This window comes from Littorina saxatilis, linkage group LG4 (genome assembly GCF_037325665.1).
Source record: "Littorina saxatilis isolate snail1 linkage group LG4, US_GU_Lsax_2.0, whole genome shotgun sequence".
NCBI lineage: Eukaryota > Metazoa > Mollusca > Gastropoda > Littorinimorpha > Littorinidae > Littorina > Littorina saxatilis.
Genome location: NC_090248.1, coordinates 65,066,694 through 65,081,985, shown reverse-complemented (window position 1 = coordinate 65,081,985; position 15,292 = coordinate 65,066,694). Strand labels below are relative to the sequence as shown.

Sequence of the window (15,292 nt, the reverse complement as noted above, 5' to 3'; positions counted from 1 at the left end):
AAACAAACGTAACCCTGTAGAACTACGACGTGTTTTGAAACCAAGACTTATGTTTTATAATTGTTGCGAAAGTGCGATAATTAGGCTTTTTAAGTGATTGGAATGTTAGTATCGGTTAGCCGTTTTTTTCAGTCTCGCTCTTTGTTCCATGTGTGTATTGTAGTAAGGACTTTTTATTCTATTCTATTTCCTCTATCAAAGCCTCAAACCTTCATTCGTTAAAAAGAAAGGTCAGTTCAATTCACTTCTCTCTCTGTCCCCAAACCCCCGCCAAGTGCACTACAACTTGTCGCCAGATCAAACGATCCAATATTTCCAGTGTCAAAGCGCCTCTGTAAATGCAAATGAGAATTATTGATCACGTGCATATCCTTTGCAAGTCTCCGGCCGATGATCTGATTATTCACCAGGGCTCGGTAGGGCGGCGAAGAAACCGTGACATAACTGTAATTAACAGCGTATTGTTTCACTCGGGATTGCGTCGTTAACATCAACAAGAATCCTTGGTCCCCTGTGATATGCCGTATTTCCTCTGCAGCACTGGAAAGGCCGAGTAAATAATTGCTCGTTTGAATTTTTCTGAAGTCTCAAAATGCGATGGTCTGGAAAAAGGTATGACAGACAAAGTTTTTTCTTCAGATTTCAGGACTATTTACCTACTATACGGGGGTGGGGAGGGGGGAGAGAGAGAGGGGCCGGGGGGAGGGGGTAGAGAGGGGGAGGGAGAGAGGGAGGGAGAGAGAGGGAGGGAGAGAGGGAGAGAGAGAGGGAGAGAGAGAGAGAGAGGGGAGGGGAGTAGAGAGAGGGGAGGGGAGTAGAGAGGGGGGAGGGAGAGGGAGGGAGAGAGAGGGAGAGAGGGAGAGAGAGGGATATATGTAAATTTTCAAAAGAGCGATGTCATCATGCGTACACCCTGTACTGAAAACACGACTTCATGTTACAATTTGAATCAAAGTAAATCAATGACATGGAATAGGGGGGGGGGGGGGGGAGGAAATTCAAATAACGTTTATTCCTGATGCTGCAAGTGTTAAGAACTCTTTCCCAAAACGACAAATATGTATTCTTAAATTCTCAAATTTGTCCCCGTTAACGGACGTCATTCTATTCTCTCTCTCTCTCTCTCTCTCTCTCTCTCTCTCTCTCTCTCTCTCGCTTTCGCTCTCGCTTTCGCTCTCGCTCTCGCTCTCTCTCTCTCTCTCTCTCTCTCTCTCTCTCTCTCTCTCTCTCTCTCTCTCTCTCTCTCTCTCTCTCTCCAATTTGCAGCCCCTAGCCGAGCTTAAAATGTCATGTCAGACCCAGAAAACAGGAAAATGTGAGAAAAATAAACATCACCTTCGCCACAATCACTTGACATTTCGCCAAACGCGCTGCAAGTATTGAGTACGCAAATACTCGCGGTGGCGTCATAGCTAATCCAGATTAATTATCTCCCTGAAAATAGGCAGCTAACCATTCAAATAATTCCCTTCCCAACGAGCTCTTAACGATCGATTGTCTTCACAACCAAACGGCCTGGAGGCACGCGTACAATACTCCAGATGAGTACCCCCTGATGATGACACTTTCCCCTTGACTTGAAACAACTTGTTTTATCGGAAAACTAAATGCGGCCGCAGAATCAATTTTTGATGCAGACAGGACTCTACTATCTTGTTATTGTACTTTGTGCAAATAAAACGCCAAAGTGTTCATTCCACTTCAGCATTTTGTTTTTAGTTGAAATGGATTCGCAGGTTAGGTTTTGTTTTGTGTGTGTGTGTGTGTGTGTGTGTGTGTGTGTGTGTGTGTGTGTGTGTGTGCGTGTGTGTGTGTGTGTGTGTGTGTGTGTGTGTGGTGTGTGTGTGTGTGTGTGTGGGTGTGTGAGCTTTTTTCCCCACGACACGCATCATATTTAACGACCCTTGCCATGCATGAGTACATAAAGTCGTTGTGGGGAACCAAACTAGATTTAGATTCAATACAGCGCGTACCTGTATTTGTCTCTTACGCTGAGATAACACAACCTATGTTGATGCTTGTTCAAAAGAACTACTGGCGAAGCGCACCAAGAATGCATGTCCTATGTACATCACTTGCAAACTACCAAAGCTCAGCATTTTATCAAATCTAGTACCATACTCCAGGGCCTTTACATGTACACGTGATGATGCTCTTACATTTTTGGAAACAGGTTCATTATCTCCGACAATGTCTACCTCTGTGAATGTGGAAGTTATATGTCCATGTAAACGTGATGATGCGCTTACATATTTGGAAACAGGTTCATTATCTGAGACAATGTCTACCTCTGTGAATGTGGAAGTTATATGTCCATGTAAACGTGATGATGCGCTTACATATTTGGAAACAGGTCCATTATCTGAGACAATGTCTACCTCTGTGAATGTGGGAGCACTATTTACATGTATGTAAATGGCATAATGCTCTTATGCCGTACAAAGTCCGTTCCTATACTCCGAACGTCTTTTTGTGAAAACAGTTTACATCCGAATGTGATGCCTGGCTTACATCTTACAGGGTTGATTTTCACTATGTGAGATTATCTTTGCACGTGAACATAATAAATAGTTTGAATACCATGGAAAGGTTCACCATGTCAACTGAAAAAGGGAGAAAAACGTGCATCGTTCTCGGATAGACAAATTGATAAATATGCTCACAATATCCTCATGAAACAAATTCAGTTTATTACAAAATGGAACCCGTACCAACAGCTAATATCAGTTTGATGATGACTGGTGATGTTGTGATTTGCTATTACAATAGCCGTTAATGCATTTCTGATTTCGGGATATGTATGCTTTGAAACATATAACAATACCAAATGCCATGTAGCTTGTCATATGTGTTTAACTCTGTTACTGCTGCAATTTACTATCAGTATAAGTATCAATGCTTTTAATTTGTCATTGTAAATCTGTGTTTGCCTGAATAAAAAAACTGTTAAAAAAAAAAAAAGAAATATCGGTTGAAGAAACATAAAAAACAATAACAAACCAACCATGAAACAGTTAACTTTTAGTATGTGAACAACTATCTGTGCGTCTGTCTGTACAAGCTCTTTAAATCCGAATGTGAAGGCATCGTTTACATCTTACAAGACTCAGTTTCAGTATCTGAACCTCTCTTTGCTCGCGAGTCATTTTAAACCATTCCTTCTTTATTTCCTTACTACATTTCTGTCCTCCCTTCTTCATTTTTTCTGTCTGATTCGACACACACACTACGTGTACAACACAAACGGTCACTGGCCGACAGTACTCAGACAGTTCAGTTACAGAAATCCGTGTAAATGAACCCTTGACACAGACAGACAGAGAGAGAGACAGAGAGGGAGGCGGAATCCCAAAATGACAGTTTTACCATCGTCGGTACGCAGCCTGCAATCATGCCATGCATAGGTATTAGCTAACCATACCGCTCCGACTCAATGTATGATATTAGTCTCCGGCTAGAGAGACTTAAGCACAGACTAGACGACAAGAAAATGACATCCCCCTAAAGACCTCAGCTCAGACATTTTCTTCAGACAGACTATCTTTTCTCTTTTTCCTCCCAGCGCTTGCACCCTTCCCTTGGGAAAAGTCTGAATGTATCATGTAGCCTATGTCAAGATAAGAGCCGGATTAAATACGATGAGAATATTCGTATGCAGAATAACGCTGAGAAAAATGGTTTTCATCGAAAAAACTACATTAATCAACGTACTTCATCTTTGTTTGTGGTCTTTGATCTGCCGTTCGATAAGACACAAACGCAAGCGCGCACGCACGCACGCACACACGCTGACATACAAGGAATAGCAATATATATAGGCTTCCGTTTACGACAAAGAAAGCGCTGATTGCCGTTTTCCGTCTTTATGTCTTTGTCCTTATGCGAACACCGAAAACTACAAGAACCGGACCAAAGCGTTCATGAATATTTTCGTCATTACTACTGTCTGTTGTGTACCCTTTCAGTCTACTTCAAAGATACATAGATCGAGATTCTAGTAAATGTTTCGCTTTGTCAATATTTCAACATTCCATAACTAACCCTTTTATTCATGTTTTCGATAACTGACAACCACAATCTATCTCTTTCCTTTCATTGTTAAACATCGTAACAATTCAAGAAAACCTCACGTCTACCGACACAAATTTAGAAAGCCGCACACCATTAGCTTATTTTGAAGGAAAGAAAGCCGCGGCGGCGACATGCAAACGGCATTAAAAAAAATGTGATTGTTCAAATGGACAAGACGCAGACGAGGCTATTTGTCAGACCGTTATGCAAATAGGCAAATGATACATGGTTTATAGCGGTTGCTTACTCGTTTTACACTAAATATTAAAAACACTATTGTGTAACAGCCGGCATGTAACATTTATTTGTCTGACCGTTATGCAGATAAGCAAACAATATACCGTCTCGTAATTACTAACTCACTTTACACTGTATCAACATCTTTATTGTACAACCACCGGCATATTATACATATTATACGTATTTGGTCTCGTTAATACTAATTAATGTTCAGCTGTGTTGAATTCTGTAGTGTACAACCACAAGCCTTGAACTAACATTATGCTTTATTAAAAAGAAGGTTTCCATCAGTAAGATCAGTTTCGCATAATGATTAAAAGTCAACTCACAGCCTTAATACAAACTAATATAGCAATATCAAAAAAATGGGCGAGCGTTACCTAATGGAAGAGTGTTTGACAACGAACCATATAATATAAACAAAAACACACACAAAAACTTACAAACGAACTACTTTCTAGCTAACCAACCAGTCAATATCTTACATAATACCAAAAGGTCAGCACGACACGATCGCAAAAAGGACACTGGCATAAATGAAAAAAATACTGCCCCCCCCCCCCCTTTCCCCCTTCACACACAAAAACAAATACACAAAAATGATAGCATCATGGGAGCCTACACTAGTCCAATATTAATAAAACTCGCATGACTAAACATGAAACGAGAAAACGTTCACCCTGAGGCCAAACCACTGGGGAAAAGATCTAATGAAAACACAGGAACTCTTCAGAAGTGATGCAGAGTGATGGGATAAAACTATGCATTTGCCCAACAGACTCCCCACGGGCACAGAAAGAAAAGAACAGAAAAACAAGTCGCGTAAGGCGAAAATACAATATTTAGTCACTAGAATGAATACCCGCTTCGCCGGGTAGCCGGCTTCGCCGGGAAGAAGTACTTAGAGCCGTACGCCGGCTTCGCCGGGTCCGAACAATGGACCCGCCAAGCTTAGGTCCCTCCCAGATTCGTGGAATGGGAACAGCACGAAAATGATTCAGTGGCCATAATGCCAATCCTGACCATATCGAGTCCCATCCTTGTCGACGAATGTAACCGTGTTAATCACCTTTGGAGGCGAACTCCACTCAAACAGGACTGAGCAAGTTATGGCTTCTCAAAGGAAGGCCAGTACATAAAATTACGTTAAAATTAATATTAAAAGTCCTACGGTTTTGAGCCATTAAGGACTTGAGTGTTTGTCCGCTTTCAAAAAGAGGAAAGAAAGAAACAAAAAATAAGGAGAGGAGGGCAGGGGGTGGGGTTGAGTTGATAATGCTCTGTGGAATTTGTTAAAATGAAAAGTAGTTAAGATGTTTCTTGGTAAGAATTATAAGTCTGTATTCTATATCTTGAATAACGGGCTTGTAATATTATTTTTTTTTAATTTCAAATCGAGTTAAAAAGTGGAACCTTTCAGGATCACCAATAAAACCAAATAGATGAGCAAGTAAGAGGAACACGAACAATAAATCTCAAAACTTTTTACAAATAAAAGGATTAAGATGTAAGCCACATAAAATTACACAAAAGCCGCCAGACCACATCACAAACAGAACTGAACAATGCACAGGTGTTGCTTACATAGAGACACACACACTCACACACACACACACAAAAACACAGAGAAGCCGTATCTATAGAGAGATAGATGACAGTGTATTTTTCGCGTGGCTATAAATTGATTCGACCTTTGCACTTTTACAGTGAGGATAATTTACGGGTCCAATTTACGTTCTGTACACTGCGTTGACCTTCTAAAAATAATAACAGTAACAGAACGCCGGGAATATCCGAAGACGCTCAGCGCAGTGGACAGCGCAGTGTAGTAACTTACAACTGAACGGGAAAGCCACACGAAGGAAGGGAGATAAACGCCAAACACTGGAGAAGATAAGGAAGAGTTACTTATAATGGTGAAATGAACACAAAAACGAAAATGAGTTCAGCGCTGCGCGCTGAGAGCACGTGTTGAAATATCTCATCGATGATATTGTGTCCGGGGTGTAGCTGAATACGGTGTCCAAATTTGAAAAAGATCCACCGAGAACTTTGGCGTTGTGATGTGGTGTAGCGGCTATGGTGTGTCGGTATGGGGGCCCGGGTAGCTGAGGTGGAACCAAAATAGCTGAGGTGGAACCAAAATCGGTTCCGCGCTGCGCGCTGAGAGCACGTGTTGAAATATCGACCAGGTTGTGTCGTGTCCCGGGTCTACCTGCATATGCCCACCAAATTTGAAGCAGATCCATCGAGAACTTTGGCCGTGCATGGCGAATACACAAATACACAAACACACAAACACACAGACACAAGTCGTATATATATATAGATAGATAGAAGCTGTCGAGCTCACAGAATGAAACTGAACGCAATGCCATTTTTCAGCAAGACCGTATACTCGTAGCATCGTCAGTCCACCGCTCATGGCGAAGGCAGTGAAATTGACAAGAAGAGCGGGGTAGTAGTTGCGCTGAGAAGGATAGCACGCTTTTCTGTACCTCTCTTCGTTTTAACTTTCTGAGCGTGTTTTGAATCCAAACATATCATATCTATATGTTTTTGGAATCAGGAACCGACAAGGAATAAGATGAAAGTGTTTTTAAATTGATTTCGAAAAAAAAAATTTGATAATAATTTTTATATATTTAATTTTCAGAGCTTGTTTTTAATCCAAATATAACATATGTATATGTTTTTGGAATCAGCAAATGATGGAGAATAAGATGAACGTAAATTTGGATAGTTTTATAAAAACAAATTGTTTTTTACAATTTTCAGATTTTTAATGACCAAAGTCATTAATTAAATTTTAAGCCACCAAGCTGAAATGCAATACCGAAGTCCGGGCTTCGTCGAACATTACTTGACCAAAATTTGAACCAATTTCGTTAAAAAATGAGGGCGTGACAGTGCCGCCTCAACTTTCACGAAAAGCCGGATATGACGTCATCAAAGACATTTATTAAAAAAATGAAAAAAACGTCTGAGGATATCATACCCAGAAACTCTCATGTCAAATTTCATAAAGATCGGTCCAGTAGTTTGGTCTGAATCGCTCTACACGCACGCACACACACACACACACACATACACACACACACACATACACCACGACCCTCGTCTCGATTCACCCCTCTATGTTAAAACATTTAGTCATAACTTGACTAAATGTTAAAAAAAAAGAACACAAAGACGTATTGGTGCAGAAAGGGAAATGTCTGCCACAGATACAGAACCAGACAACTTTATGATGCAAGTCATTTCCTGCAGCAAAACAATTTCTTTACAGTTACATGTTCGATTTTCTATCCTCACATGCAAAATGCAAAACAAAATAAAATGGCTCTAAAAAAAATAAACGGAACAAAAACCAACTTACCTAATTTGTTTTTAAAACAATCCAAACGACAAAACTGCTTCTTCTTTTAATAAGTTCGAGTGTTTGAAACAATGCTATCCACCACTTACAAATGTTGTCCACAAGAGCACATAATCATGTTTATGTCTGACTTGCGCTCCGTTATTGCATATATGATTTCATGACATTGTTACTATACTGATCGATGAATAAACCACTGCTTTAAACTAAAATGATTGAAATTAAGGGCAACCGGAACATCAGAGGTGTTGTGCACGAGAAAGTGACCAACTAGGTAGGAACCGAGCGTTAGGCTGGTCTGGCTGAAATTTGAATGTATTTTGTGATTTCAACCAATTCGACCCAGTGCTTGAGTCCCCAGCCAGTTGGGAACTTTCTCATGCATACCACCCCATAACCCTCTTTCTCCTCCCGTTTCCATTATCTCCTCCCACACCCGTTATTCTTCTGTAGGTCACACCGATAAGAGAAGAAAAAAATCAGAGCGGATAAAAGAGACAGGAGATGAGATGATGATGCAGCAGCTTCCTGTCCCACAGGCCTTTGCGGTAGTGCCTATTAAGGACTAGATACATGGGATTCGATAGCAAGGAGATGAGACCAAAACTATGAGCCTAAAAAAAGCAATTTCCACCTTGCTGTGCTCCAGGCGAGATGGATAATGAACTAATTAGACGCGGCAGAAAGGTTCGCCACAGGGGGGGGTCTGAGGCCGCTAAAAAGGACAGCGCTTGACAAGAGCGCAATGGATGAGGAGTCCTCCTCTGCCTTCGCTAGCATCACGATCGATGGATGAGCGAAGGTCTCTTGTATGTGTCTGTGGTACTAACATGGAGGAACTGATAGAAATCTGTCTTGATGTATTTCTGTCTGGTGGTTTCCAAATTATAAGACTAAAGAGTATTAATGTCATTATTGTCAAGAGATTGTGTTTTCAACATTGGGTAGATTAACCTGTTTCCGAACACGAGTATCACGATCGATTGACGAGCGAAGGTCTCTTGTGTCTGTGGTACCAACATCAAGGAACTGATACAAATATGTGTTGATGAATTTCTCTCTGGTGGTTTCGACATTATAAGACACAGAGTATTAATGTCATTATTGTCAAGAGTTTGTGTTTTAAGGCCAAAAAAAAAAGGTCTGTTTACCGTAACATAGGCCAAAAAAATAGGGTCGGTAGGTCGGGATTTTTTTTTTTCCAAAAAACCATATTTTTACGTTATTTTGCAAAAAACCCAGATTTTTTTTTCCCCCAAATGCCCCAAAAAAGTCTGGGGTCGCGCGAAAAAAATAGGGTCGGTCGGGTTACCGTAAACAGACTTTTTTTTTTTTGGCCTAACCATTGGGTAGACTGATCATTTTCCGCACGCCAGTATCACGAATGATGAACGAGCCAAGGTCTTGTGTCCCAAGTACAAACCACGTGGAATTGCTAGGAATCTCTACTGATAAATTCTTCTGACGCGTTTGAAATTACGAGACTCTAGTTTGACCAAATAAATTCATGTCGTGTTATTGCCAAGAGTGCGTGTGTCATTATGACGTAGTTTGTGCCTCTACCGTAGCGAGGAACAGGTCTCTCTTGACAAGTTTCTATCTGACGTTCTTGAAACTGAAAGGGACAATAATTTGACAAATGCTGCTTGTGTTATTAGTATCAAGAGTTTGTCTTCCAGTCATGGATTAGTTTAATCTTCTTATTTGTGTCAGTGTCTGAATTCCACCAGAAGCAGGGGAATTTGTGTCGGACGGTTCAGCCATTTTTGAAGAGACGTTAAGGTTAGCCCACACTCCAGTATTGTCAATTGATATGATACTTTCATTCTGAGACAAGAGCAGAAGAGTAATAACAATATAAACAGCTTATTGGTGGCAAATATTCCATTACAATCTGCTTTTTTCATCACCATTCACATTGAATTAGCCTATTCACGTTTTCTCGTATTGTTGTCAACCTGGAACACTGTAATGTTCGAATGGCGTGCTTTGGCTGCTTTTCACGAGCGATTTGAATACAGCGTGACACATTAGACTTGCAAAACGCATCTGACTTGCAAACGCACTTTGACTTGCAAATGACTTACCCTAAATTTTCACTATAACCTTGATCACATTATCTCTCTTCCATAAAAGTACAGACAAACTATGAATTATTCAAAGATAAGTAAGATTAAGGTACTGACGCACTTCGGCTGGACAGACAAACAGCCATACAGATGGACTGGTGAATAGATAGACAAAATAAGGCCCCCCCAAAAAAAATAGTCTGTTTACGGTAACTCGACCGACCCTATTTTTTTCGCGCGACCCTAGACTTTTTTTTGGCATTTGGGGGGAAAAAACCAAAACCAAAGAACCAACGTAAAAATATGGTTTTTTGGAGAGAAAAAAAAAAATCCCGACCTACCGACCCTATTTTTTTGGCCTATGTTACCGTAAACAGACCTATTTTGGGGGGGGCCAAAACAAAAGAAAGAAGAGTCGGTTGATAGAATGTTGAATTACAGAGAAAACGGAACATACACTATTGGTCTTTGAAATGGATGGACAAACAAATAATATTAACGAAAAACAGAAAAGGGACTTTAGCTCAGATAAATAAAAATGAAATAAAAATAGTCAGGCTAACGGAGGGGAATGAAAGGAAAGACATACAGATGGAGGAAATAATGCAGAAAGGATGAAAACTGTGTTCATTGCGCCAGATGTTGCGCGCCATTCGCATGCACGTATTGACGGTATATGACCTGTAATGTATCGTGCTGTGGCATATATATATATATACAACACTTCAAGGTGATTAGTGTACATTATACATGTACGTTGTATTTCCCTGTCTTTTCCAGATTGTTTCAAATGCAATTAATTGTTCAGCCCGATGTGCAAATAACTGTATTTCTCTGAACGTCCTGTTTCTTCCAACAATACAAACGCTCACAGAACCGTGTAGGAATGTGTGTGCGCGTACACTCCAAGCATGGCAACATGTGTATTTGTTGTGTATAATTCAAAACGATTAACTAGATAAGATACTTACGACAAGGGCTTGCAACAGCCACAGTTTCAGCCAATCAGGCCGCTAAAACCAGTAACGACGCATTGCTTGCATTTAAAAACAACCTTTAACATCGACAGTCCATTGCAAAAAATCACGAATTTCTGTGTGCTTTAAATTGACTACTTGACTGATTGAATGATTGATTAATTGGTTGATTAAAGACCATCAAATTCAAATATTTACAAATAAATGTATACCCTGCCGTCCTACACGTATCTTTTTAGTTTAATTTCGTTGGAAAATAATATAAACAAGAAACTCGATTCTTCCACTTGCTTATTTATTCATTAATTAAGTTATTCATTGATTAAGTAATTTATTAATTCATTTATTCGTTCATCTATTCATACATTTGTTTGTTTATTGTATTTATTCATGTATGAAGGTGTGTGGGAAATATTTGTAATGTGATTACTCGGCTGTGAAACCCAACTCCTGTGATATGAGAGGGTAAATTTACATAGTGCAATATCATATTTGATTGTATCCCTTTTATGTTTTATGTTTTATGTGTGTCGTCCTATACAATTGTTGTTATAATCGTTTACAGGCAGACAGGGTGTGCCGAAGAAAAATTTCCATTTTTATGTAATATTTTAATGGACAATAAAGTGCTGTTATTATTGTTATTATTATTATCAATAAATCGGCAAAGAAGACTTTTAATTCATCTATCCCTGTACAAGCTTTTGCGGTATTATCGACTCGCCTGCACGAAACATCAACACAAAGCCTGTGTTTCAGGTAATGCCGAAGTCGCGTCGAAAAACGTTGCCAGGGTTCTCCCCTTTGAAGGCTAAATAAACAACAACACCTAAAAGGACGCAGAATCTTTGAAATACAATATCAAGCAGATTCGGTTCCATTACGGTTTTATTGCTAAAAGACAACAAACGCAAACCCTTCCAAAGTGAGCAAATATTTGAAAAACAAGCCCTGAAAAAGTCCCAGTCCCTGTTTTCTTAAAGGGATATTGTCCGCATGTAGAAGGTTTTGATTTAACCGAAAACATCGGTGAAATATTGCGGGATAGGCCAGACAATCATGATGTATAGTGTCGGGGGTCCACGTCCGGCATAGCGCGTGGAGCTGTAATCGGAACTTGCACTAGAGAAAAATAATGTATCATTCATTAGTAAAGAACAGACTTCACGTTTAGCGAGTTCTGTGCAGCCCTTGGCGTTATTCGTTGTACCGCTATTTCACCTAGTTTCAAAGCACGTTTCTCAAACGCATCTTGCGCTACCTCTTCAAAATACACGCGTTGAAAAATATATGTGTTGTAGTGTTGAAGTCAAAAAAGTCGGTTTTTTAATTAAATTTTTTTTTAACGTCAGTACTCAGCGGGTAATACCGCTTTAAACCACAAGGCGGGAAGAAAAAAAGAAAAGAAAGAAAGACACAAAAAAAGAAAAAGAGAAAACCCTAAGCAACAGACAATGTAAACAGCACAACGCAAGCTCTGCGCACGGGCACTCCAATAAACGCATATAACGTAAACAGAAACAGTTGGTCCCCAAAGTGCAGCAAACGATAACAGCAATGACGTCATCGCGCCAGGGTTTTCTGGTAGGGAGAACAAAATATAAAAAAAAATGCACGTGTCACACGGACGGGCACACACGCGCGAATACAGTAGAAGGCCAGTGAACTGGGAATAATTAGTCCATCGACTATTTGCGGTTGTCGGTGATTGACGACAGCACGTACAACAGCGAGGTATCTGATGACGCAAGGAAAAGCCCATAGTGTCCCTTGTTCGCCCTGCAAGGTTTACTGACCCACTCCAGTCAAGCGAAACTTGATCACGGTCAGGTGCTGTTGGGTTCAATGCCATAGTGTCCCTTGTTCGCCCTGCAAGGCTGTGTGACTGACCCACTCCAGTCAAGCGAAACTTGATCACGGTCAGGTGCTGTTGGGTTCAATGCCATAGTGTAAGTGCATGCGCACGCAGGCACAACAAGGCTGCTACTAATATATGCTTGAGTGTTGTTTGTGGGGAGGCTTGCTGATAATCCCGAACGGACACCATAGCACGCACGCTCGCACGCACACAAACACACACACACACACACACACACACACAAACACAATCACAGACCTTGACTGCAAACCAAAACAAAACTTTTTTCCCCTCAGTCACTGGAGGCAACAGCTTTTTCTTCTGCCCCCTCCCTCTCCCTCCACCACCCCACCTTCCTTTTTCGAATGACCTAGATAAATGACAACAATCGACGCTCCAAAAAACGTTAAGTAAAATACTACTACAACAAGCACAAAAGCTCCCGCGAAACGTGCGGAAATTCCGACCACAAAGCACGTGCGCCCGTTGGAGCAGCCATCGATTGTGGCCCTGCTTGCACAATGGCAGGTAATCGATAGACAGCTACGCTAGCATCCTACTATGATAGCACACGGGGCAACACAAGGCAGGGAAAGGGGAGGAGAGGCAAGAGCAACTATATAACAACAGGCACAAGAGCCTGTGAGAAAAGTTTTGTTTCGAGTTCGACGGCAGACTCCTTCCAATGAAAACAGTTCTGCTCAATGTCTATCTTGGACCGGTCCAGGCTTTTAACATTAACGAACAATGTGTTCCCCCTTAAATTAAATGCATGAAACATTTTACCTTTTTTTGTGGAATAATAAAGTCCCTCCAATCGAGCACATTGTGCACTAGTGCAACGTGCAGTGGTGTTTTTTTTATAAATTAATTTTGCAGATTGACACGGGTGGCTTTTGAGAAATGAATTCACCCCCAAATCCTCGCTCTGCCCAGAAAGCATCCTGTCTGCTGCTTTGTGCTATGTGTCTACCTTGAGGAATGGCCAGCCAGGTCACCTTTGAGATGGTGAATCGTTGACGCTGCTTTGTGCTATGTGTCTACCTTGAGGAATGGCCAGCCAGGTCACCTTTGAGATGGTGAATCGTTGACACTGCTTTGTGCTATGTGTCTATCTTGAGGAATGGCCAGCCAGGTCACCTTTGAGATGGTGAATCGTTGACACTGCTTTGTGCTATGTGTCTACCTTGAGGAATGACCAGCCAGGTCACCTTTGAGATGGTGAATCGTTGACACTGCTTTGTGCTATGTGTCTATCTTGAGGAATGGCCAGCCAGGTCACCTTTGAGATGGTGAATCGTTGACACTGCTTTGTGCAATGTGTCTACCTTGAGGAATGGCCAGCCAGGTCACCTTTGAGATGGTGAATCGTTGACACTGCTTTGTGCTATGTGTCTATCTTGAGGAATGGCCAGCCAGGTCACCTTTGAGATGGTGAATCGTTGACACTGCTTTGTGCAATGTGTCTACCTTGAGGAATGGCCAGCCAGGTCACCTTTGAGATGGTGAATCGTTGACGCTGCTTTGTGCTATGTGTCTACCTTGAGGAATGGCCAGCCAGGTCACCTTTAGATGGTGAATCGTTGACACTGCTTTGTGATATGTGTTTATCTTGAGGAATGGCCAGCCAGGTCACCTTTAGATGGTGAATCGTTGACACTGCTTTGTGCAATGTGTCTACCTTGAGGAATGGCCAGCCAGGTCACCTTTGAGATGGTGAATCGTTGACACTGCTTTGTGCTGTGTGTTTATCTTGAGAAATGGCCAGCCAGGTCACCTTTGAGATGATGAATCGTTGACACTGCTTTGTGCTATGTGTCTATCTTAAGGAATGGCCATAAGTCATGTAAAAGCCTGGTCACCTTTGATGTGATGAATCGTTGACACGGCAAGGACTTTGCCCGTAAAGGTCCTGACCTGAGCCGACCAGAATTTGATATAACACGGGGCAAAACCTGGCGAGGCAAGTCGAGGGGAGCAGGACTATGAATTTTCACCTGACACAAAAACTCTGAGAGAGAAAAACTGTTGTGTTTGGATGCTTGGTTTCAGACCGCCTGGCCCGAGTCATCCCGGCTCAACTGGACCACCCCCCCCCCCACCTCACCACTACCCACAATGCCCTTGTGGCAAGGACAGTGGACGATCGTTGACCACTAAGTTCCCTTGAACTAAAACCAGAATGATATATATGCCCATCCTGAACCCAGGTCAAAAATGAGTTACTTCCCTTCGGGTCTCATTCTATCCCTGACAGGATGCCTTGGTTTTCCTTCTCTGGAGAGGAAATCGATTTTTTTACATATTTAGATCTTTTCGTAATGTGTTATGGATATAGGCAGATTCGCGATCGTCGATAGTGATTTTTCATGGTGTTCAACTGTTGTGTAATTTTTAAATTACAAAGGAATTGATATGTAAGACAGTTTCAAGCGAGCTATTTTTTCGCGGCTGTATTTACTGTGCAAACAATTCTTAATATGGCAAAAGTGTCACGTGATAATCAACCGTTTGGTTTCGGCGCTCGCTGGAGCAGACGATTTTTTCTGTAACCAGTTGACAGTGATGCAACCATATATTACGGTCTCCTTCCGGCAGCAGTCCCAAAATTTCGACTTGTTTTGACCTTAGAACGATGTCTTTATCATAACTGTGAAGAACAGAACGGAGATCACTGTCGAAGTCGGCCAATCTGCAA

At 41.3% G+C, this 15,292-nt stretch overlaps 1 protein-coding gene across 2 annotated transcripts in view; it reads right to left on the bottom strand.

Moving 5' to 3' along the window:
- LOC138965381 (mitochondrial inner membrane protease subunit 2-like) overlaps positions 1-15,292 on the bottom strand; it is a 121,132-nt gene that overhangs the window by 81,368 nt on the left and 24,472 nt on the right. The gene's annotated exons all lie outside the window — the stretch shown is intronic.